Genomic DNA, 25,042 nt, shown 5'->3' on the forward strand with positions numbered 1-25,042 from the left:
TGCACCAGTCTCAAAATGACAAGACGGCAGAGATGGAGAACAGATTAGTGGTTGCCTGGGGATAGGAGCAGGATGGGAGATGGACGCAATTCTAAAGGGGCAGCACAAGGAAGCTCTTCTAGGGTGATGAAGTCATTCTGTATCTTGACTGTGGTGGTGGTCACAGGAATCCATACATGGCACCCAGTTGCACAGAACTACACACACACACACACACACACACACACACACTGAATTCATGTAAAAACTGGTGAAAATACAATATAGTCCATGATCTAGCTAACAGTAGAGAACCAGTGTCAATTTCCTGATTTTGAGGTCATACTACAGCCATATAAGCTGTTACCACTGGAGGAGGCGGGGGGTGGGGGAGAGAGTACATATGACTTTGTACTTTTTTTCCAAGGTCCCATGAGTCTGTAATATAATTGCAAAATTAAAAGTTGTTTTTTTAAAAAGCTCGGGAAGGTTATTCATATGCCCAAGGTCACACAGCAAGTTGAGAACTAAGCTAGGTTTAATCCCCAGGGATATTGATAGCCATGTTTTTTCCACTCTACCGTAGAAAGACAGAGCAAGACAGGCATTCTATAAAATAATCCTAGATGAGTAATAGTGAAGGCATGAGAGTAGTAATAGTGGAAGTAATAGTAATTCTTTTTTTTCTTTTTCTTTTTTTGAGATGAGGTCTCACTTTGTCACCCAGGCTGGAGTACTGTGGCCCAATCATGGCTCCCTGAAGCCTCGACATCCCTGGCTAAAGCAATCCTCCAACCTTGGCCTCCCAAAGTGCTGGGACTACAGCCATGAATCACTGTGTTTGGCTGCTAGTAATAATCATTGTAGTAATTGTAGCAGTGACAATAGCAATAATCATGACAGCTTATGTTTATTGAGGACTGGCCTCAAGCCAGGCACCTTGTGTCTGCTTTACATATATTACTCCTGCTCTTCCCCACAGCCCCCAAGGTTGTATAGATGGGAAACTGAGGCACAGTTCCCAGATTACACAGAAGATAGTAAAGGTTGAATCTAAACCTTTCACTCCATCTTTTGATCCAGGTGTCCACCATAAGCCTTTGTCCTTAGCCCGTGTCCCCATCTGAAACCCTCCAACAAAATTATGCCAGCCAGGCTGAAATTCCAGCCTGGTGTTCAGGATCCACCCCTTGGTCATGTCTACTCTCTGAGAGAGGTCCTGGCTGGCACAAAGGGGCCAATCACAAATGAGTCAGTGGGAGGATCAATGACCTCGCTTGGGAATCTAGCCAAGTGGCCAGAGATGGTTTTGGCACTGAGTGGCCCCTCCCACTTTACATCCACCCTGAAGCCATCCTGATGAAGGTCATGGGCCAGGACAAGGAGCTGTCCAAATAAATAAACAAGCCTGTAGCCAGGAGGTGTGGCTGCTAGGTGGCTATAAACAGGGAGCATATTGGGAGGCCGAGGCGGGCGGATCACAAGCTCAGGTGATCGAAACCATCCTGGCTAACACGGTGAAACCTCGTCTCTACTAAAAATACAAAAAAATTAGCTGGGCATGGTGACGGGTGCCTGTAGTCCCAGCTACTCAGGAAGCTGAGGCAGGAGAATGGTGTGAACCTGGGAGGTGAAACTTACAGTGAGCCGAGATCCTGCCACTGCACTCCAGCCTGGGCGACAGAGCAAGACTCCGTCTCAAAAAAACAAAACAAAACAAAAAAAAACAGGGAGCACAGAGCACTGGATGGAGAGCCCAGAGCCCCCAGTCCTTTTTATTTTCTTTTTTTGCGGGGTGGGGGGAGACAGGGTCTCCCTCTGTCTCCCAGGCTGAAGTGCAGTGGCACGATCCTGGCTCACTGCAACCTCGAACTCCTGGCCTCAAGCGATCTTCCCACTTCAGCCTCCCAAAGTGCTGGGATTACAGGCATAAGCCACCATGCCTACCCTGCCCAGGTGCTATTTATTCACTGATCCACCCCCCATGGGCTGGGCGCCTGGGTTGACACGCCCCCTCTGTGCCTCAGTTTTGGTCTCAGAAAGCTCTGGCGGCCCTCCCATTTGAGTTGCACACCTGCTCTGTGTAGGTCAGTTTCTGGCTCCTGGACAGCCTGGCCCATGCTGGTGTGGCCCGGAGGTCCCTCTCCTGCTAAATGGGGCTGGGCAGCCGTAACAAATGATCACAAACCTGTGTGGCTTCGAACAGCAGGATTTAGTGTCTTACAGTTCTGGAGGCCAGAAGTCTGAAATCGAGGTATCAGCAGGCCGTGCTCCCTCTGACAGCTCCGGGACGGCTACCAACTTCTGGTAGCTCCAGGCATTCTTTGGCTCATGGCCGCATCCCTCCAGTCTCTGTCTCTCTTATCACCTGGCCTTCTCTTTTCTCTCTGTTTCTTTTCTATGTGTCCCTTATAAGGACACTTGTCATTGGATTTAAGGCACCCTTAGATAACCTCAATGATCTCACCTCAAGATCCTTAACTTCATTACATCGGAAAATAAGTTCAATTAGCAAGTTCCTGGGATTAGGATATACATATTTCTTTTTTTTTTATTATTATACTTTAGGTTTTAGGGTACATGTGCACAATGTGCAGGTTCATTACATATGTATCCATGTGCCATGTTGTTTTGCTGCACCCATTAACTCGTCATTTAGCATTAGGTATATCTCCTAATGCTGTCCCTCCCCCCTCCACCCACCCCACAACAGTCCCCGGAGGGTGATGTTCCCCTTCCTGTGTCCATGAGTTCTCATTGTTCAATTCCCACCTATGAGTGAGAACATGCGGTGTTTGGTTTTTTGTCCTTGTGATAGTTTACTGAGAATGATGTTTTCCAGTTTCATCCATGTCCCTACAAAGGACATGAACTCATCATTTTTTATGGCTGCATAGTATTCCATGGTGTATATGTGCCACATTTTCTTAATCCAGTCTATTGTTGTTGGACATTTGGGTTGGTTCCAACTCTTCACTATTGTGCATAGTGCTGCAATAAACACACGTGTGCATGTGTCTTTATAGCAGCATGATTTATAGTCTTTTGGGTATATACCCAGTAATGGGATGGCTGGGTCAAATGGTATTTCTAGTTCTAGACCCCTGAGGAATCGCCACACTAACTTCCACAATGGTTGAACTAGTTTACAGTCCCACCAACAGTGTAGAAGTGTTCCTATTTCTCCACATCCTCTCCAGCACCTGTTGTTTCCTGATTTTTTAATGATGGCCATTCTAACTGGTGTGAGATGGTATCTCATTGTGGTTTTGATTTGCATTTCTCTGATGGCCAGTGATGATGAGCATTTTTTCATGTGTTTTTTGGCTGCATAAATGTCTTCTTTTGAGAAGTGTCTGTTCATGTCCTTCGCCCACTTTTTGATGGGGTTGTTTTTTTTCTTGTAAATTTGTTTGAGCTCATTGTAGATTCTGGATATTAGCCCTTTGTCAGATGAGTAGGTTGCAAAAATTTTCTCCCATTCTGTAGGTTGCCTGTTCACTCTGATGGTAGTTTCTTTTGCTGTGCAGAAGCTCTTTAGTTTAATTAGATCCCATTTGTCAATTTTGGCTTTTGTTGCCATTGCTTTTGGTGTTTCAGACATGAAGTCCTTGCCCACGCCGATGTCCTGAATGATATTGCCTAGGTTTTCTTGTAGGATTTTAATGGTTTTAGGTCTAACATTTAAGTCTTTAATCCACCTTGAATTAATTTTTGTATAAGGTGTAAGGAAGGGATCCAGTTTCAGCTTTCTACATATGGCTAGCCAGTTTTCCCAGCACCATTTATTAAATAGGGAATCCTTTCCCCATTTCTTGTTTTTGTCAGGTTTGCCAAAGATCAGATAGTTGTAAATATGCGGCATCATTTCTGAGGACTCTGTTCTGTTCCATTGATCTATGTCTCTGTTGTGGTACCAGTACCATGCTGTTTTGGTTACTGTAGCCCTGTAGTATTTCTCCACCCCTCGTGCCCTCTGCTTCAGCACAGTGCCTTAGCACACACTTGTTTTCTCAGCCCGGGACACTCCTTCCCACATGTGTCACCAGTTTCTTCCTGACCCTGTCTGAGCTCCCAAGGTGGGCCTAACTCCAGCTACAAATCCTTAGCACTCCCAGAACTTCTCCCTCGAAGAACATGTTATCTTAAGTGAAATAACTCTCAGTTTCTTCATCTGTGAAATGGAGCCAATATGATACCTCCCTTGCTGGGTCACTGTGAAGATTCAATAAGGCCCTGGCTGGCCATGTGTTCAGCTAGTGGCCTAATATGTACCCAATGTGCACCAAGGGCTCAGTAAGAGGAAGGCTGTTTATCTCTTTTAATGAAAAGTCGAAGCTCTTTATCACCTGTCACCCAGATCTGAACACACATTAGGCATTCTGGCCTATGACAGAGACGGACACCTCAGAAGGGGCTCAGAAGGGTAACTTAGGAGTTTATTAAAAGAATTCAAGTGCAATGAAAAGAATAAAAGCAGGATGTGGGAGTGATTGGGACAGTAGAAGCAAGAGTCACCTTAGTTGTGGTGGCCAGGGAAGGCCTCAAAATGAAATCTGAGTGACAAGAAGGAGCCAGCCGAGGGCAGCATGATCCTGCAGAGGCAACAGGTGGGGCAAAGGGCCCCGAGGTGGGAAGGACCTGAGTGCTTCCAAGGAAGAGAAGTAAGGTCAGTGTGGCTGGAGCAGAATAGATACGAGCAGGACTGGCGAGGCCTGAAGTCAGAGAGCTGGCCAGAGACTGGGTCAGGAGACACTTGTAGGCTGGGGTAGGATGGAGTGGGCTGGAGTAGGATGGAGCCTGTTCCCAGTGCAAAGAAGAAGCCATTGGCAAGTTTAAGAAGATCTGAGATCCATTTTAAAAGTTCTTTGATCCTAAGGAGAACAGTTTAGAAGGCCCCAGAGTGGAAGCTGGGAGACCAGGGAGAAGGCTGTTGTGATAACGAGGTCTCTGGAACGTGGAGTGAAGGGCAGATTCTAGAGAAATAATGGAGGGACTTTTGACAGAATGTGCTGGCAGGTGGTGTCTCCATTGCTTATTGTGTGTAACAAATCACCCAAACTTAGTGGCTCAGAACAACAATCATCTTATTTCTAATGGTTCTATGGGTTAGGTGGGCTCAGCGGGGACGGTTCATCTCTGCTCTCCAGGGTGTTGCAGGGGTAATTCATAAGGCTACACTCAGCTGGGGGCTGAATTGGCCTGGAAAATTCCAGCTGCATCTACCAGTGCCTGAGGCCTTGGGGCTGGCTGTCAAGTGGGGCACCTCAGTCCCTTCTAGGTGGCCTCTTTGTCCAGCAGGATAGCCTTGGCTTCCTTCTCTGGCAGCTTAGGGGAGCAGAAGAGTGAAAGTGAAGGTCACTAGGCCTCTTGAGGTCTAGGCCCAGAAGCATTGGAGTCACTTCCACCACATTCTGTTGACTACAGTAATTCACACGGTTGAGTCCAGGCTCAAGGGTAAGGAAAATAGATTCTGCCTATGGGTGGGAGGAGCAGCATGCACGTACAAGGAGGAATTGATGGCCACCATATTTGCCAATGACTAGCACAGATGGGATGTGGGTGGGGATGGGGGGTGGAATTCAAGACAATGCCCAGGGCTTTGGCTGAGCCCTGGGTGCACAGTGGTGCCACTGAGATGGGGAAGACCCAGGGAGGAGCAGCTTGACGGAAGCGAATGGAATCAGGAGTTCTGCTTGGGCTGTGTGGATGCCAAGCTGCCGGGTGGCTGATGGAGCATCCCCCATAACAAACAGGACTGCATGTGGAAGAGGAGGGAGCTCCTTGTATGTGCAATGGCCCTAAGAGTTAAGGCTAATTTGCCCCATTCTAGACATGAAAGAGCCTGAGGCTCACAGCATTTTACCCACAGTCACCTAACAATTTAGTCTCAGAACAGTGATTCGAACCTTGGGTGAGAAGCCAAAAGCATTTGATCTTCCCCCTCTTGTTCATCATGGACCTAAGGGAGGCTGGTTGGGACATAGTGTGTTTCTATTACAAATGAAAGCAATCACCGGTGTGGTGTTCCTTCAGGGCTCACCACGCACCAGGCATTGCTAACTTGTCATCCCAACAACAAAGTAGAATAGGCACTGTTATTGTCCGCATTTTACCGAGGAGGGAACTGAGGCTCAGAGAGGGGAGGTGATTGGCCCAAGGTCACACAGCAGTCACTCTTCAGAGATAGGAATCAAACTCAGGCCTGTAAGACCTCAGAGCTTGCAATCATTCACCTCACCCATCTGTCATCTATCATTTGGGACTCATGGCATGGCAACCCCGTGAAACTTTGCCCAAAAATCTACACCAAGGGTTGGCAAACCACAGCCCACCATGGGCCAAATCCATCCCACTTCCTGTTTTTGAAAATAAAGTTTTATTGGAACTCAGCCACACTCATTTGGTTCCATATTCTCTGTGATACCTTTCGTGGAAAGGTGGCAGAGTTGAGTAGTTCCAGCTGCTACTACTGCATATCCAAAAATATGTACTGTGTAAAGGCCCTTAGAGAACCGTTTTAGAGAAAAGGTGTACTGATCTAGAACAAAGACAGTAGGATCCTGGCTCTTCATTATGCAAATGAGGAGAGTGACGCCTGAGGGGTCATCCCTCAGCCAAGGCCAGAGTGGCAGGGCAGGGACAAGAGCAGAGGCCTCGAGTCTCTGTCCTTCACTTATTTAGCTGATGGAGCTCTCAAGAAGCAATACGCTGCCAGGCTGGGACTCAGGAGAGAGATGCTTTGATGGGAAGGCAAGGGAGACTGAGAAAGGCTCTTTGCCCAACTCAGAGAACGTTCTCATCCAGTAGAGATGAAAAGCCGGAGATTTGGGCTGCTCTGAAGTTTTGCTGGACTGGTTTTCAGGCAACTCACCCCCCCTGCCCCTTTCTCTTCAGCTCAAGGGCTCCTTCCAGGGCTCTGGCATGTTCTAGAGAATGTAGCCCCTGACTTTCTAAGTCATCAGGACCTCCGCCCCCAAGGCAGCCCCTCTCGCAAGGACTCTCGGAATCGAATAAAAGGTCAGCGAGAAACCCAATCTGGGCTATTGGGTGGGGGCTTAGCCAGTGTCTCTTTCTCCCCCAGATGGGCAGGATCCCTCTTCCTCTCACAGCCGACAACCATGCATTCCAAGCACCAGTTGGATTCTCCCAGTCAAAAATAAAAGTCCTTCGAACATTGCAGAAGTTCAGAAGACTTCTTTTAAAATTAACCCCCCAAACAGCGGCTTTGCAAGCCACCCACAGACAGAATCAAGCTCCATTTGTTTCCAGAAGGCTGAGGGGCAGGGGCTTCGAAAAAAGAACCTTCTCTGAAACTCACGGGGAGGCGAAGGCGGGGTCAGAGGGCACATTCCGATTGCTAAGATGCATTGACAAGAGCCCAGGCCCCCCTGGGCCCTGCCAGGAGACCTGGAGAAAAGGAGGGGGCTACAGCAGGGGGCACCGGGGCCTACAAGGCAGCCGGCCTCAGAAACACTCCCCCCGGAGCTGGCCACAAAGAGTCGGAGAGCAAACCATCCTCCCTAGCTGGGCCCCTACCTCCTGCAGATATACAGAAAAAGAATCCTCAGGTCTTCTGGAAAGAACAGAAAGCAGTGAGGTTTTGCTAAGAGGGTTATTTATTATTTATTTATTTTTGATTGGTTTGGTTGGTTGCGTTTTGCCCCAAAATCGGAAACTGCAAGGGGGAGTGATGAGTGATGAGCAAAAGCTGGGCAATGTTTTGTTTCTTTACCATTTGCAAGAGGGGAGCAGGCAGGATGGACGGGATGTTCTGGAATGAGTCCTAGTTCGGCCGTCCAGGGCTGGGTGATCTTGGACAGATGCCCTCACCCCTCTGAGCCTTGGCTTCCTGCACCTTGACTGGGCCCCTAGTTCCTGCCTCCCGAGGTTGAGACTATCCACTAAGATGACAGAAGGGTACCAGTGCCTGTGTGTGGCTAGTACAGAGGAGCTGCTCAGAAATGCTGAAGGTGAAGGTAGCTAGAGGGTCAACTGGGAGGCATGGCACAGGAGTCTGTGAGTTGAGGCTCCAGTGGTGGGCAGGGAGGAATTCTGCTTGGAAAGGAGGAGCAGCTGGTAAAGTGATCTTGAGCTATGAAGTGGCTCAGACGGAAAGAAGCTCTCAGAGCATCTTCTCCAAATCTTTCCGGGGGTAAACTGAGGCTGAGAAACACATGGGCAAGTCAGTGAGTGAACTCTTGGTGTCATCTAATGCCCCAGTCCATAGTTGTCTCAGCTCACCTTCTCTTGGAAGCACTTTGGCCAAACGCTTTGGTCCATCCCTTTAAAGGTGGGTCAGGGTACCTCTTTTCCCTTCAGAAAAGTGGAGCTGGGGGGAGGTTCCCTAATGAGGTTTCCTCATTAAGAAATGAGGAAAGAAAACTTGCCTTACACACTACTAAGGAGAAGAACTCACGGCCTGTGTATTTTGGCCTCCGCTGGAAAATAGCACAGAAAATAATAGCCCATTATTCAAAATAAATTCAAGGAGCTTGATGGTGGAGTCACTCTGGGCTGGGGCAGCCCAGGAAGCCTTGGGCCCTGCAACTCCTGGAGGTGCAGAGGGAAAAAATAATAGGCAATGGGGAGTTAATTTATAAGACAACTTCTTGTAATCCCAGTGCTTTGGGAGACCCAGGTGGGAGGACAGCTTGAGGCCAGGAGTTTGAGACCAGCCTGGGCAACATTGTGAGATCCCCATCTCTACAAAAAACTTTAAAAGTTAGCCGGGCGTGGTGTTGCAGGCCTGTAGTCCCACCCGCTTGGGAGGCTGAGGCAGGAAGATTGTTTGAACCCAGGAGTCTGAGGCTGCAGTGAGCTATGATTGCACCACTGCACTCCAGGCTGGGTGACAGAGCAAGAACCTGTCTCAAAATAAAATTTAAAAAAGATGCTTTGAACTCACCTCTGTTGACAAATAATCAGGAACCGAGTTCCTTGTGCTTAGGGGGAAATAGTAGAGCACAGTGGCTCCTCATGGGGCCTGAACCTCCACAGGATGAATGAGTGATCTCATTTTCTCCAATGAAATTGTCAAGATTGGAGGTGATGAAAAGGCCCTGGGGTAGGTAACCCCAGCTCGTGGATCCTTCCTGGGTGTTTCCCAGCATGTGTGTCATCCCTGTTTCTTGCACAGTGCCTGGGACCTGGCCTATGCCGCTCTCATGCAAACTGCTAACAACAGATGGCTCCAGGCACTAAAAAAGGAAGGCCACACCTCCAACTGCCCCCTCGGGGTCCTTAAACTGCCCCCAATAAATCCCTAACAAACATGTGACAACTCAACCCCCTCAGTTCCTACCCATGTCTCCCCCATCCCATCTCAAAAGCTCTTCCCACAAGGAGGAATTTGTGCTTCTGGAATGCCTTGGGCCTTTCCTGTCTCTGCAGTTCTTCTATCAGCTGTTTTTTATATGTTTTTTTGTTTTTTTTTTTTTGACTGTGTCACCCAGACTGGAGTACAGTGGCGCCATCTCGGCTCACTGCAACCTCCACCTCCTGGGGTCAAGCAACTCTCCTGCCCCAGCCACCCAAGTAGCTGGGACTACAGGCATGCACCACCACGCCCAGCTAACTTTAGTAGAGATAGGGTTTCGCCACGTTGGCCAGGCTGGTCTTGAACAACTGGCCTCAAGTGATCCACCCATCTGGGCCTCCCAAAGTGCTGGGATTACAGGCACGAGCCATTGTGCTTGGCCTTTTTATGTTTAATTTTTAGAGATAGGGTCTCACTCTGTCGCCCAGGCTGGAGTGCAGTGGCACGATCATGTCTCACTGCAACCTTGACCTCCTGGGTTCAAGTGATCCTCCTTCCTCAGCCCCTCAAGTAGCTGAGACTATAGGTGCACACCACCACAACTGGCAACGTTTTAATTTTTTGTGGAGACAGGGTCTTGCTATGTTGCCCAGGCTTGTCTCAAACTCCTGGCCTCAAGGGCTTCTCCTGCCTCAGCTTTCCAAAGCACAGGCATGAGCCACCACACCCAGCTCGTCAGCTCTTTCTGGGCCTCTCTTAAGAGAGGACGATTTTTTTTTATTATACTTTAAGTTCTAGGGTACATGTGCACAACATGCAGGTTTGTTACATAGGTATACATGTGCCATGTTGGTGTGCTGCACCCATTAACTTGTCATTTACATTAGGTATTTCTCCTAATGCTGTCCCTCCCCCCTCCCCCCACCCCCCGACAGGCCCCAGTGTGTGATGTTCCCTGCCCTGTGTCCATGTGTTCTCATTGTTCAGTTCCCACCTATGAGTGAGAACATGCGGTGTTTGGTTTTCTGTCCTTGCGACAGTTTGCTCAGAATGATGGTTTATGAGTTCATGTCCTTTGTAGGGACTTGGATGAAGAGAGGACAATTATCGTTCCCACCACATAGGGTTGGCGGAAGGATCCTGAAGCTGCGCAATGGCCCCTCTACTGGGATGTCTCTGAGAATCAGCCCCCCAGAAGATGCTAATGGTGACAGGGCACCAGGGGGAAGTGTATAGGGTAACTCCCTGAAAATCATTCTCAGCTGCACATGCAAATGAGAGGCAAAGCCCACCCCAGCCTGGTGCACAGCCCTTCAGAGTTTGCAATATGCTTTTCCTTCCCAAGAGCTCCCTGGCTCCTCTGAGTGGCCTCAAAAGGGAGGGAGGACAGGGATTCTTATCCCCACTGGACAGATGAGGATCCTGAGGTCAGAGAGGACCAGGAGGACTAAGCTGGAAGGAACACTGGACAGGAGACAGGAGCAATTGATGGAAGCCCTGACTCAAGGGCCAGGCTGTGGGGGAACAAACCATGGATCCACTACAGATTAGCTGTGTGACCCTCAGTAAGTGGCTTAACCTGTCTGTGCCTCAGTTCCTTCATCTGTCAAATGGGGATATTAATATATTCCTACCTCCTGGGGCTACTGTAAGGACTAAATGAGTTGATGATCATAAAGCACTTAGAACAGGCCCCAGTGCACAATAAGCACAAGAACTGTTGGTTTTTATTCTTATCGTTGTCGTCGTCATCATCATCGTCATCATCCTTGCCCCATAGCCAACCAGTGATGGGAACTTAGGTACGTTCCCTTTCCTCTCTGCGCCTCAGTTTCCCCACAGGCAGAATGATCTTGGTTTGATGGTCTCTAACAGTTCAGTGTGTCCAGAATTCCTGCTTCCATGCCCAATGTAAAGACGAGAAGCGGGGTAGAAACTGGGGACTCACAGAGTCCCCACAAGAGACCACCTTCTCTTTTTTAGGTCTCAGTTTCCCCATATGCCAGGTGAGGTGGTGAACAAGTAATGCCCTGAGAAACACAGAGCACTGTGACCTCCCCAGATCCCCAGAAGCCTGTGGAGCCCTGGGGGAAACCAAGTCACCTGGCTTCAACTGCCCTTCTGCAGTGTCCCAGGCCTAAGGTCAGAGCAGGGTACAAAGGGTTAATCCCCATGGGCAAGGTGAAGGGAGCCCTGTGTGCCGTGTTCTGACCCTGGTCTCCACAGCCAGAGCCCCGGAGGGAAGAGCCCCATGTTTGTGTTGGCACCTGGGCCAGACGGTGGGAGGAATCGGCGCTCAGTGGGGCCTGGAAAAGTCGGCTCACCCTGCAGCGGGGCTGGGCCAGCCTCGCCCGGGTCCCTGCTCCGCCACCTGCTGCCCCATTACCTAAGCCCCACACAGGACATGAGCACATGGGCCGGGCGTGAACAGCAGCAGCAGCTCAAACAGGACGGCCATTCACACAGCTGCCCCCAGCCCGGCCCAGACACAGCCCCAAGTGGGGTCTGCAGCCGGCCTCCTCTTGCTCTGCCATTCACCATGAGGCCTGTGGGTGCCAGGCATGGAAGGAGGACACCTGGCAGGGGAGAAGGGAACAAGAAAAACCAAACATGTGCCCCCCACCCCTGAGAGCTCGTGGGCCAGGAGGAGGAAACGTGCTTTAACAGGGGTGTGAGGCACCAGTGATTAAGGAGCAAGAGGAACGTTCCAGAGACTGAGGAACCAGGGCCTCCGTGAAGGCTTCCTGGAGAGTACAAGGCCTGAGCCCATTTAGGAGCTTGTCCAGGAAAAGTGATGGCTTCAGGGAGGACCACGGAAGGCTGCAGAACAAACACAACACTTGAACTGACGCTTGAAGGATAAGGGGACGTTTGACTCATTACACAAATAAGGGAGGACTCCAGGTGGAGGGAGCTGCATGCGCAAAGCCTTGGCTGTGTGAAGCCCTAGGAGGCTGGAGCACACCCGAAGCATCACATGGGCGTCTCTGATTGGGAGGGGAGGAGTATTCCCTGCAGTGACAGCCACAGCCCCCTCCTCAAGCAAAGCTGTGGGGTACTGTGGTCTGAGCCGCAGACTCAGGCCCAGATCTCCTGGGGGTAAACCCCTGCTCCACCCCTTGCCCTCTGTGAGACCTTGGGTGAGGTCTGATCATGGCAATTTGTCTTGCCTCAGTGTCCTCATCTGTAAAATGGGCACAGACAGTGGGTTACAGATGAGGTACACTGTGCCTGACTTAGGTAGGCTCCCTGAGTGGGTGGCCTGCCCTCCTTTAGCCCTGGGTCTCCCTCCCAGAGGCACTGAGTGGAGGCTAGGAGGCCTGGTTCTAGGCCTGCCCCACTGAGCAGCTCCTCATGCCTCTCTGGTCCTTGGTTTGCTCATCTCTGAAATGGGCTATCCCCTACGCCTTATCACCATGATTGTACTCATGATGGTCCCTAGGATGGGAAATCAAAAGGCACTTTGCCAATAATGGAATTTGTTTTCTTACTGGGTCCCAGACTGGGGCTCTGGGTTGACACCAGCCTGGGCTCCAGTCCTCACAGTAAGTCACTTTGCCTCCTTCTGCCTCAGTTTCTGCATCTATAAAATCAAGGCCACTGCACTGCCTGCCTCACAGTGGTGAGGGTGAAATGAACTAGACAGGAACCATCTCTGGGGCTCCTCCAAACACAGACTGCAGGACCCACCTTCAGAATTATCATTCAGAGTTTGCATTACTGACGGGCTCCAAGGTAATACTAATGCTGCAGGTCCAGGAGCCACACTTTGAGAACCGCTAATCTACTGCATGCAAAAGGCTTGACATGGCCAGGCACGATGGCTCATGTCTGTAATCCCAGCACTTTGGAAGACCAAGCAGGAAGAATCATTTGAGCCCAAGAGTTTGAGACCAGCCTGGGCAACATAGTGAGATTCTGTATCTACAAAAAAAATAAAAATAAACAAACTAGCCAGGTGTGGTGTGTGCTTGTAGTCCCAGCTACTTGGAAGGCTAAGGCAGGAGGATCATCTGATCACTTGAGCCCAGGAGTTCAAGGCTGCAGTAGGCTATAATCACACCACTGCCCTCCAGCCCAGGCTACAGAACAAGGCCCTGTCTCAAATAAAATAAAATAAATAAGAATTTTTTTTAAAGGCTTAACACACCTATACTAATATAGGAAGCATTCAAAATTATAGCTCAGGACAATCATATTCCTGTTTCAGTTTGAACTTCTGGCCATGTAGATCCTGAAATTTGACCCAGACCCTGTGCCCAGTTTTATGCCAGCCCCAGGCCCCCAGCCAGGTGGTCACAGCCCTGGGTCAGCAGCTGCAGCCCCTGAGCTCCTCAAGATTCCCCCTAGTAGTGTGCCCAGCTCTGACCTCTCAGACAGAAGGAGGCAAAACAATTAGCTTCTGGGGAGGTATGAGCCAGTCTCAGGCCCTGTTCCTCCTCCCTACCCGCCACCCACCTCCCTACCGTCAACCTTCCCCTTCATTTCCCTGCTCCCCCACAGCAAAAAGACCTCTAAAAGGAAATTTGAGCTGCCCCTTTCTCTCCCTTCCCTTTATCCTGCCCAGGCTGGGGGCTGTCACTGGAGCTGTTTGCTCTCCCCAGGCAAGCCCAGACACCCTTCCCTGGAGCCATCCCTCAGGGTCCCGTCTTTCCCTAGAAAATGTCCGAGCCAGTAAGGAGATTCAGACATTCATACGCCCCTCCAGGGCAAAGCTCAGCTTGCTGGGATGGCAGGTGACATTCTGGGTCGCTGCTAGCAAACTGAGAAGGCTTAGGGCCAGACAAGGAAGGTAAATATATAACTGAACAGAGTGCAAGGCAGTAGGGCATGGTGGGAACTGTGGCAAACGGCAGAGCAAAGGCCCTTCCTGCTCTACAGTTATCACCAGGCAGGAATGTGGGCCCAGAATGCACACTTCTTATTTCTTGGAGCGAAACTGCAAATTCAGTTTTTAAAAATGTTTGGCCGGGCACGGTGGCTCACGCCTGTAATCCCAGCACTTTGGGAGGCCGAGGTGGGTGGATCACGAGGTCAGGATATCAAGACCATCTTGGCTAACATGGTGAAATCCCGTCTCTACTAAAAATAAAAAATAATCAGCCAGGTCTGGTGATATGGGCCTGTAGTCCCAGCTACTTGGGAGGCTGAGGCAGGAGAATCGCTTGAACCCAGGAGGTGGAGGTTGCAGTGAGCCGAGATCACCCCACTGCACTCCAGCCCAGGCAATAGAACGAGACTCTGTCTCAAAAAAATAAATAAACAAATAAAAATAAAAATGTTTAAGTAAGAGTTACTGCCTTTTAAAACCCTCCAAGAGCCTAGTGAAAAATATCTGAGGGCTGGATTTGACTGTAAGCCAGTAGTTTGTGACCTGATTCCAGGTCAGTGTGTCCTGCAGACCAAGAATTCCACAAAATAGTCACTGATAAAAGCATTCCCTGGTCAGTACTGCTGGGCAACTCAGCATTCTTAATCCCCTCTGGGAATCCCAGAGTTTATTAGCATATTAAAGGCTCTGAAAAGGTCTGTAAGAAAGAGATCTGATTAACTTTGTGAAGCCCAGAAGGGCATTAGTGCTCCATAGGACCTGTCTTGTGACATAGCCCCTCATAGAGCTGTGATCTCTTCAGTGTGTTCACCATTTCAAAGGGTCATGGGCCCCTGGAGGCCCATCTCAGCCCTGAGTTAGGAACCTACCTCTTTCATCTGCTAATCTGACAATAGTTATGAAGCCTGTTTCTAGGCCAGGCATGGTGTGAGCACCAGGGACACAGTGATGACCTGACAAGTGTATGTCCTCTGCCCTGCCTTGCAGAGACCACACCTAATGGCCCCTTTCTCTAGGTTTGCTCTCACCTCCAACTCCAGCCCTTCCAATCACACAGCATTAATGCACACATAAAGGCCTTGTCAGCCCAAAGCAGGCACTGGTGTTCTCTCCCAGAAAAGCCAGGTTCTATCCTGGCTCTGTCCTGAACACACTGTGAGACATCCAGTTTACTTTTAGTCATCATATATCTGCTGGGCAGCTACTATATACAGGCACTGAGCTCAGTGCTAGGGACAAAGCCAAGAAGAGGAGAGACTCCGAGAGCTGGCTCTGGCCATCATGGAACTTGCAGCAGAAAAGAGAGAGAGAAAATAATAATAATAATAAGGAACAGCAAGGACCAAAACACAAAATAATTAAGCTGTTCTTGGGTTTTTGTTTTGTTTTGTTTTTTGAGATGGAGTCTTGCTCTTGTTACCCAGGTTGGAGTGCAATGGTGCAATCTCGGCTCACTGCAACCTCCACCTCCCAGGTTCAAGCAATTCTCCTGCCTTATCTGCCAGAGTACCTGAGATTACACCATGCCCAGCTAATTTTTTTGTATTTTTAGTAGAGACAGGGATTCCCCATGTTGGCCAGGCTGGTCTCAAACTCCTAACCTCAGGTGATCTGCCCGCCTCAGCCTCCCAAAGTGCTGGGATTATAGGCATGAGCCACCCAGCCCGGCCTGTTCTTGTTTTTATTTTAACTTTTATGAAGCACATAAACAAGAGATTGAAATAGAGAATGTAATAGACTGAGAAACTTACTTTTGACGGGATGGTCAAAGAAAGTCTAACGAGGTGGCATTTATACTGAGACCTAAAGGGCAGGAAGAAAATCATGACAAAAGCTGTCCAGATGGAAAGCACTATATGGGCAAAGGCCCTGAGAGAGGGAAGAGCAATAATTATAGAGAAGGACAGGAGATGAGAATGGAGAGGTCAGAAGTGCCCAAATCATGCAAGGGCTTATAGACAACATGTATCAGTTAGCTTTGCTGCATAAGAAACAATCCCAAAACTTGATGGTGTGTAACAGCTATCATCTATTATTATAGTTCACACTTCCGGGGTCACTAGTTGGCTTGAGGAGTGTTCTTCTCTATGTTTGGCTTGGCTGGAGCATTTTAGCTGGAGCAAATTTGCTCCTAGCTTTCTCATCCTCTCCTGGGATTGAAAGCTAGCCTGGGCATGTCCTTCTTGTAGCAATGGCAGAATCTCAAGAGAGTAGAAGCCACAACGCCACTGGAGGTCTTGACTGGAACTGACACATTGATACTTCTGCTTCATTCTAGTGACAAAGTCGCATGGCCACCTTCAGGAGCAGGCAATTCCATCCCATCCACAGTAGGAGAGCACAGCAAGAGAGAGGGAGAGGTGGTGGCTTGGACAAGGATGGTGATCATGATGAGTAGAAAAGCAGATTAATTCTGGAGCCATTTAGGGGGCAGAAACAACAGGAATGTTGATGATGGGTTGGACCAAAGAAGTGGGGAAAAGGGTAGACTCAAGTTAGGCTTCTCAGTGTCTTCCAGAGCGAGGGGTTGGATGGTGAGTGTATTGGAGGCAGGCGAAAATAGGTGTGGGGCTGACCTCAGCCCACTCTGACCCCCAGCTTCCTCATCTGAACCATAAGAAGATAGAGAAGGGCCTCCCGGGCTAGCCCATGCCCCTCTTCACCCCCAACCCCAGCCAGAGCCCAAGCTGCCTGCCGACTGTGGCCTCCACGGTGTACAGTGAAGACCAGCCAGGCCTGCTGTGATATATGACCCCCATAGCTCACAGCCAGGCTGCCGCTGGGATGATGTGTTGTTGCCATCCATCACCAGCCTGACGGGCACCCAGTGCCAGAATTCGGCAGCTGCCCTTCACCAGGACACTTAATTATAAAGGTCTGAAATTTTCCCCCACTGGCCTGGGAAATAAAGGCTTTGTTTACCAATGGCAAGTTGGGAGGCTCCCAGGAGACGGCCGATATATCAGAGCAGCCTGGCAGACACAGTGCAAATCGTGATGGGGTGGTGGAGGGGTGGGGGCTTCCGAGGAGCTGTCACCTCGACCCCCCTGGCCACTCCCCAGCCCTGCTCTCCAACGCTGCACGAGAATATTGATTCCCGAAGCTCTATGCCGTCGTCTCACCTGTGCCATGTTTGAGTTTGCTGAAAGCCCACTCCATTGCTGCAGAGCCCTCGGATCCACTCTCTGGACCTCTCCTCTGGGTTTGCCAGAAAACTCGCTGGACATCATCTCTGTCAGGACACATGTGAGCAGAGCCACTGGGGAAGTGGGTCACGGATCGCCAGGGAAACCAGCGGACCCAGCAGTACTTGGAAGAAACCATGCAATGTCACTACTCAAAAGAATCTGAGTTCATCCAGCCAAGTGGTTCTCAAAAGTGTGGTCCCTGGACCATCAGCATCAGCATCTCCCTGGAACTTGTCAGAAATGCACACTCTTGGGCCCCATCCCTGACCTAATGAATCAGCAATTCATTGCTGGGGGTGAGCCCGGCGATCTGTGTTGTAACCAGCCCTCTAGGACTTTCTGATGTGCACCCAAGCTTGAGAACCACTGACTAGTTCACTCACAGCCTCTTTTTGTGCTTCTGGGTTACCAAAGCTCCAGAGAAGGGGGCATGCCTTGCCCAGGTGACCCAGAAAGCAGAAACAGCTGCGATATTGGACCCAGGTACCAACACTCCCTAGGTTTGTGTGTGCCACCCCGGGACGGTGGTTAAGTCTCTCCAAGCCTCTGTTTTCTCTTCTGTAAAATGGGGTTAAGAGTGCTAACCATGTAACTTGGGATCAGGGTTGAGTGAGGAAAACCCTGTCACACAGAAGATGCTGGATACAGATGGGCCTTTACTGGGTCTTCCTGCAGTGGGATGTGGCCATTCCCTCCCATCTACACAGAGGGGCCTCCCCGGCATGACCAGGACCTACCTGCTACAGGCAGGGGATCAGTCCTTGCTGAGGCTCAGCTCAAAGCCAGGGCAAAAACCCATGCCAGCTGGCATCTGAAAGATTCCCAAGCAAATGTGTCTTCTTTCCACTCATTCTCCAGCCTTACTCCTGGGATACAGGAATTGGAAGGCTGAAAGAATGGCAGGGGTAGGAAGGGGGCTTCAATTGAGAGAAGAGGGCTCTCAGAAGCACAGAGGCCAGAAATGAGAAGGCAGCCCAGGCACATCTCAGTCACGTCCACAGATGTATTCAGAGCCCTCACATTCGTGGCTTCAGGCAAGACAGGGCTGGGCAGGTTTATCCTCATATCCACCATCTCTTTGATTCCTGAGAGATTTTTTTTGTTTTGTTTTTTGAGACGGAATCTCATTCTATCACCCAGGCTGGAGTGCAGTGGCGCGATCTCGGCTCACTGCAACCTCTGCCTCCTGGGTTCAAGCAATTCTCCTGCCTCAGCCTCCTGAGTAGCTGGGATTACAGACGCCTGCCACCACGCCCGGCTAATTATTGTATTTTTAGTAGAGACAGGGTTTCACCATGTTGACCAGGCTGGTCTCGATCTCCTGACCTCGTGATCCACCCACCTCGGCCTCCCAAAGTGCTGGGATTACAGGTGTGAGCCACCTCACCTGGACTGAGATCTTAAGGTAAAGGGCAGAGTCCCGCAGTCCATCAGTGCCAGAGTCAGGACTCAAACCCAGGTCTGTCTGGCTCCTCTACCTTCAGGGTTCTAACAAAGTGTTGGAGTTAGAGAAGGGCAGATCTCCTCCTGGGAGAAGGAAAGTGCTCCTGGTGCGGGCCAACCCTGGATCAGGTGCTTCACGGGGAGGGAGGCAGGTGAAGCATGGGCAGCCTCTCATCAGGGTTTGATCTCTGCCAGGTGACCAGATCCAAGAAATACCCTCTTCCAGATCTAGTCTCCTCGGGGACGGTGGGGAGACTGTGGTCAGTGTGGGTCAGAGAGGGCTTTGTAAAGCATCAAGTGTGATGCACAAGTTACTGTAGAAGGACCGTCCCATGGGCAGCCTTCCGGGGCTAAGTCTTTCTCTGGGATTTGGTTTCCCCACTTGTACAACTAGAGGATTGGACAAAGTGATCCTGCAGTCTCCTCCTCTGCATCCCTGAGTCCTTTTGTAGGATGACAACAAATGACATTGGTCTACAGGGTCCAGGCATACAACAGGTGCCTACTAAGTGCAGAAGTGCTCAGGGAGTGACTGCCCCAAGCCACATAGTGACGCAGGATCGAAACGCAGGCCTCCGAACCCGCAGCACCTATCTCCTTTCTCCTTCCCCCTGCCACCACCCCCCAGAAATGACATCTGCAACTTGGCTTTTGGTTCCTGGTCACCAGGGAACCTACTCTCTAGTGGCAATTGGTTTACTGAGCACAGAAACGTCAGCTCCCTCATTGTCCAGCTAAGGAAGTGGCTGCAAAACACCAACCTTTCATCGACTGCAGGATCTTAGTAATCAGCAATATTAATCTGCCCTGGCTTCTGCTTCCCAGGCTTGGGAAAGACCTAGCCAACTCTCCCAGAAGCTCCCCAGAGTGGGGCTGAAAGGGACAAACAGCATTTTGGCCAGCAGCCCCACTCCAGTAAACCGGGTTATTCTCTTGGCAATCATCTCCTCCAAACCTAAATGGGGATACCTAATCTGATTGCTGGAGAAAGGAGTGGGACTGAGGGCTGGGGCTAGCACAATGTCTGGGGCATGGTAAACATTTAACTAATCTTTTCCAAAAGGAAAGGAGGGAGGGGGTGATCTTAGGGACTTTTATTAGACACTTGGTATGCACATTACAGAAAACCCAATTTGAATTGGCTTAAGCCAAAATCTTTTTTTAAAAAATAGGACAGGGAGGGGCTATAAGAACATTTGATGGGGTGGGAATGGTTGATGGAACTGTCTGATATTCCAATTTGTGGTAGTGGTTATATGACTACACGTGTTTGTCAAAATACATAAAACTATACACTGAAGAATGTGGATTTTACCATGAGTAGATTATACCTCAATAAACCTAACCCTCATCCAATAAAAATGAGAAATATATTAACTTACGTGTTGAAGTCTAGATAGCTGCTTTCAGGCAAGGCTTGATCCAGCAGCTCAAACAACGTCTCCAAAGTCCCAATTTCTCTGTTTCCTCACTCTGCCTTCTCTGGTGCTTCTGTCTCACTTCCCTCTGAGGCATCCAGCAAGCCTCAAGTTGTCTCCTATAAGGAACCCAGAAGCTCCAGAGTCTCTTGACCTGGTAACAATTTGACCATATCTATCACAGAGATTATATCTTTACTTCTCACTCTTAAGTGGAAGAAAGGGGAAGTGTCTCTTTCTTAGAAATCCCAGCAAATGCCTTCTTGCATCTCCTTGGCTTGTGATGGGCTCTCACGGTCTAGCCTTGAACCAATCACTATGACTTGATAGTGGAAAATGATGACTGGTATAAGCCAATCAGGGCACTCCCTGCAGTGCAGAGTGAGTTCCATGCCACCCCAACCCCAGGGCTAAGAATATAAGAGAGGGGTGATGCATCCCAAAGCAACAAATTAGTCAGAGAGGAGGGGGGAAAAGACAAATGCCCATTACAGCTTCCCTTGGAAATTTCCCAACCTGGTACTCACGGAAGTTCCTACTCTTCTTTTTGGCTTCTTCAAATACTATCATGCTATAGAGACTCTTCCCAGCCCCACTTTCCGCAAGCATTCTGAATGCACTCAACCACACTTCATCGATTGATTGCTTGCTACTCAGAGAAGCCAGCATCCAGGCCTCATCCAGCAGGGCTGGAGCTCTTTGCACAGTAGCACCTGCTGCCGGCACAAAACTAGCCGTCCCCCTACACACACACACACACACACACACACACACACACACACACACACCCTCCTGGCTGTCCCCCACCTTGTTCCAAGGGCCTGTGAGATGCGTCAGCTGCCCCAAGGGAAGAAGGTGGCTTGTGGGTGAGGGACAGGGGAGGCACACAGTGGAAACATACCTTGCACCCTGCTCCAGAGAATCATAGAGTAACTTGCAGAGAAACTGAGTCACAGAGCCCTGAAAGATATACAGCAAGACATGGTGGTATTCCTGGCCTTGAATCGCAGGCTCCTGGCTTCTTGTCTGCACCACACAACAACTGGCTCTGTGTTTCCGAGCAAGTCAACTTACTCTTCTGAGCTTTGGAGTCTTTACCTGCAAAATAAGAATTGATGATGTTCCCCAGCGGGCTGGTGCAAGCCAGATCAGAATGGGAATGGCCAATGATGATGGATACCTAGCCTAATCATTGACAATAGATCACTCATCACATTTCAGGAATGTGTCACATTGGTGATCCATGCTTCTTTCACTGTCTTGATTTGGATTTCCCCAAAAGCTGGCCCCCAGATGAATAGCAGTTTACTCAGAATGTACAGAAAGCCCTTGCTGAAGAGTGGGAAAAGGAGATAAGGAAGAAGCCAGCCATACAAGATGCATTATCTATGGCAGTTACCACCATGGGCAACTAGGGCTCAATTCCATTGAGGAACATTGGGAGATTCTGCAGAATATACATCTCAATGTTATTCCACCTGAGTGGGGAGGAAGCTGGGGTATTGATATACCAACTCCCACCTGTTAGCAGTTGAGGGCTTCCTGGGAGTGCTCATTCCCAGCCTCTCTCTGCCTACCACTCACAAGAACAAAACAAACTCTGGTGGCCAGAAAAACCCTCAGACAAAGAGCATTTGGTGTTGGCCATTGGAATGGGCCAGGTGCACATAGAAACGTTTTGTGCTGAGAGCAATGTGGGTGAAGCACTAAAATACATGCCACAACCTCCTCCCTTCTCCACCTGGAGAAACACTTTATCTTCTTCAAGACTCAGCTCAGAGCATAATTTCCTCTGTGAAACCTTCCGCCAATCTCCCAAGGAGAATGAGAACTTGTTTTCTTGCAGCAACTTTATCTTGTCTCTATCACAAACATTGCTTCCATTTATTTGCTGGACATTCCCTCAAAGGCAGCCAGGTGCCAGGCACTGTACGGATCTCTGATCTCACTGCCCTATAACTGTTTTTTTTTGCTTGCCTGTGAGCACTAGACTATGAGTTCTCCGCAGGTGGGACTATGTCAGATTCATTTTTGCATCTCCAGCTCCCAGCACATAGTAAGCACTCCGTGTTGGCTGATTTACACTTCAAAGTAAAAGTAGTCCAATAATACATGAAAAGAACTTGACTTGGAACAAGACCTGCCACAATAAAAGTCCTGAAGAAAATTGTAGTTAATGTTGTGTGGATGCAAACTGTGTGGGTCCCTCTTGAACATATCACAACCCTAATCTGTTCTGGAAGGCACCCACTTCACCCCAGGCGCTCCGAACAACAGAGCTTGAATTCCCTTGGGAGCCCCCAGCACAAGGGCCGCCCAAAATTAGACCCGCCCCTGCTGCTGCTTAAAATTAGAATGAGTTTGCATTCCAAGATGCCAACAGGTGCGAGCAATGGTTCATGGACCAAAATAAATTGGTGACACACTAGGGCTTAAAATTAGATGAACCCTCTCGGTTCAAACTGTTGTCCATGCCGGGTGGTTGTCTTGGGTAAAGCATAGAGAGGAGGATGCTCGAACTACTCAAAGCCTGAACTCAGGAGATGAAAGGAATCCACATGGACTGAAAACGCATCTGGTGCCAGGCCCTGTGCCGGCAGTCTGGATTAAATTATGCAGCTAGATGTGCACAGTGGTGCTGGAAAACAGTGCTGTCCTTATTACCATCATACCTTGCCAATGACAAAACAGCTTCATGCCAGGGACTTGTCCAAAGAAACCCAGCTAGCAGGAGGCAGAGCAGGGTTTGAAACTCCACCTCTCACTGGCTGCCCCAGGCTTGTTTCAGGGAGCCAGACTACTCACCACCCCTACTTCCCTAAGTAGCCTTTGTCTGGATGGATCATGTGTCCTGGCCCTGAACACACTGATTGGACAAAGCAATGGTTGTGTGCCCTAGTGCAAGCCACTCATTGGCCAGGGACTTACAGGTGGAAAGGATGAACTGAACCAATCAGGTGTCACCTGGAGGAATGTGCGCTAGGCAAGTGTCCTAAGAGAAAGGGATGGAGTAGGCTCTACTGAGGAAAGCGAGAGAGGTGGGGCAGCAGCCCAGAGCAACACGGTCACATAATGACTTCAGCAAATACTAAGGAGCAGATGGGCATATGACATTGTATCCTCAACTCATCCCCGGGAATTTTACCCCCTTTTATAGATGAAAGCAGCTGGGTATTGGTGAGGTCACCAAGCAACCCCACAGAGAGGTGAAGACAAGGTTTCAGTTTCTAAAGTCTTCCAGTCTACTGTAGGAACTCAGGGGTGTGTGCATATTCAGATGTGTACACAGGTATGGCAGAGGGCATGTGCGTGTGAGTGGCTGTGTGTGTGCCCACTGTGTATGTGTGCATGGATGTGGGTGTCACACAGGAAGGATGCGAGAATGGGAGATTCAGAGCAGGTTTGGTCCTCAAGGTGGCTGCAATGGGTGCCCCGCCCCTCAAGCCGCCAGTAACTCTGAGATCCTCTTCACATTCCCGTTTTCCAACAATGGGGCCACATCAGCCCCACCAGGGCTCCACTGGAAATTGTTGTTGATACCTAGACAGAAAGGGCTTTTCACTGTCCAGACCCCCATGGGCTGGTTGCTCTCCCAGGATCAGCACGAGGACTTTCCGTGAGCTCTGGAAAAAAGCAGACTGCACTTAAGAGAAAACTTCCCAAAGAAGTAGATTTTAAGTCTGCTTCAGTTGAATGCCATTGATCTCTTTCTCTAAAAGACCCTGAACAGTGAGAGAGTCCTATTCAGAGGTTCTGATCAAGGCTGGGTAAGGCTCTGCCCCCACCAGCCCTCTGTGTGCTACCAAACACAGGCATCAAGCTTTGGAAGAAGCCACTTCAAGACAAATTCTGGGTCCTCCACCTGGACACAGCTCAAACCTCCCTGAACCTGTTTCTCCATCAGTAACATGGGGAATATTCCTCCTTCATAGGTTGTTCCAAAAAAGTTAAAACTATAAAGTCACTGATCAGTAATAGTCAGTTTCTTTGAGCATCTTGCATGATGACATAAAATAAAACTGTACTAAGTGTCAGGAACATTGGGTTCCACTTTTTCGCCTTGCCATTGACATACTCCGTGATTTGGGGCAAGCCCCTTGTCCTCTCTGGACCATATTGTTCTCAGTTCTATAATTAAAGTGTCAGCCCTACTTAATTGATTCATTCCTACTATGTACTGAGTCTTGGCCTCAACATGGTAGGTGTAGATGTGAATGTGACCAAGAAGGTCCCTGTGGCATCTGGGAAGGCTTTACCCAGACACCTTAGGAAACTACTATTGGTGACTGAACTTTGGAAGAAGAGGCGCCTAAGCTAACTCCTTTTTTTCTTTCTCAGGAGGTTGCAAGAGTAAAGAGCATGTTCAAGGAAAAAAGGAGTCCCTCTCCAGCGTTCTCCTAGGTGTGTTTGTTGGTTGGCTCATTGAGTACGTAAACTACATGCGCACACGCACATCTGCATGGGCATGCGTAGACATGTGGCACACACACCTACCAGAAGGCAGGGTTCAACAGGCCCAGCAACGGTGTCTTGGGGAAAAGGACTGACTTGAGAGAAAACAGGAAGCAACTCCAAGTGTTCAAGCCTCCCTCAGCAACCCCGTTCCTTTTCCACACATTATGAAAATGAGATTGGACAGCGGAGGGTGGAGAGGTGCGTAATGCTCCTGCTATTTCCTGACGTCCTTCCCAGTGCCTCAGAGGCCCAGATTGAGTGGAATTATCTCCTCCCCTGGCTGGGAGGGAGCTAGCTTAGAGCCAAAAACACCAAGATACGGGGAAGAAGCCTGAAGAACTATACAAACAAGCTAGGCTCGTGGCTTCAGGCCAAGAGGAACTGAGCCAACAACCCTCCCCTGTCCCAGTCCAAACCCAGATGCTGGCCGGCCCCCCAGCTATTGGCCACAGAGGTGATGGGGGTCCCA

Source organism: Nomascus leucogenys, chromosome 7b, assembly GCF_006542625.1.
Source record: "Nomascus leucogenys isolate Asia chromosome 7b, Asia_NLE_v1, whole genome shotgun sequence".
Classification (NCBI taxonomy): domain Eukaryota; kingdom Metazoa; phylum Chordata; class Mammalia; order Primates; family Hylobatidae; genus Nomascus; species Nomascus leucogenys.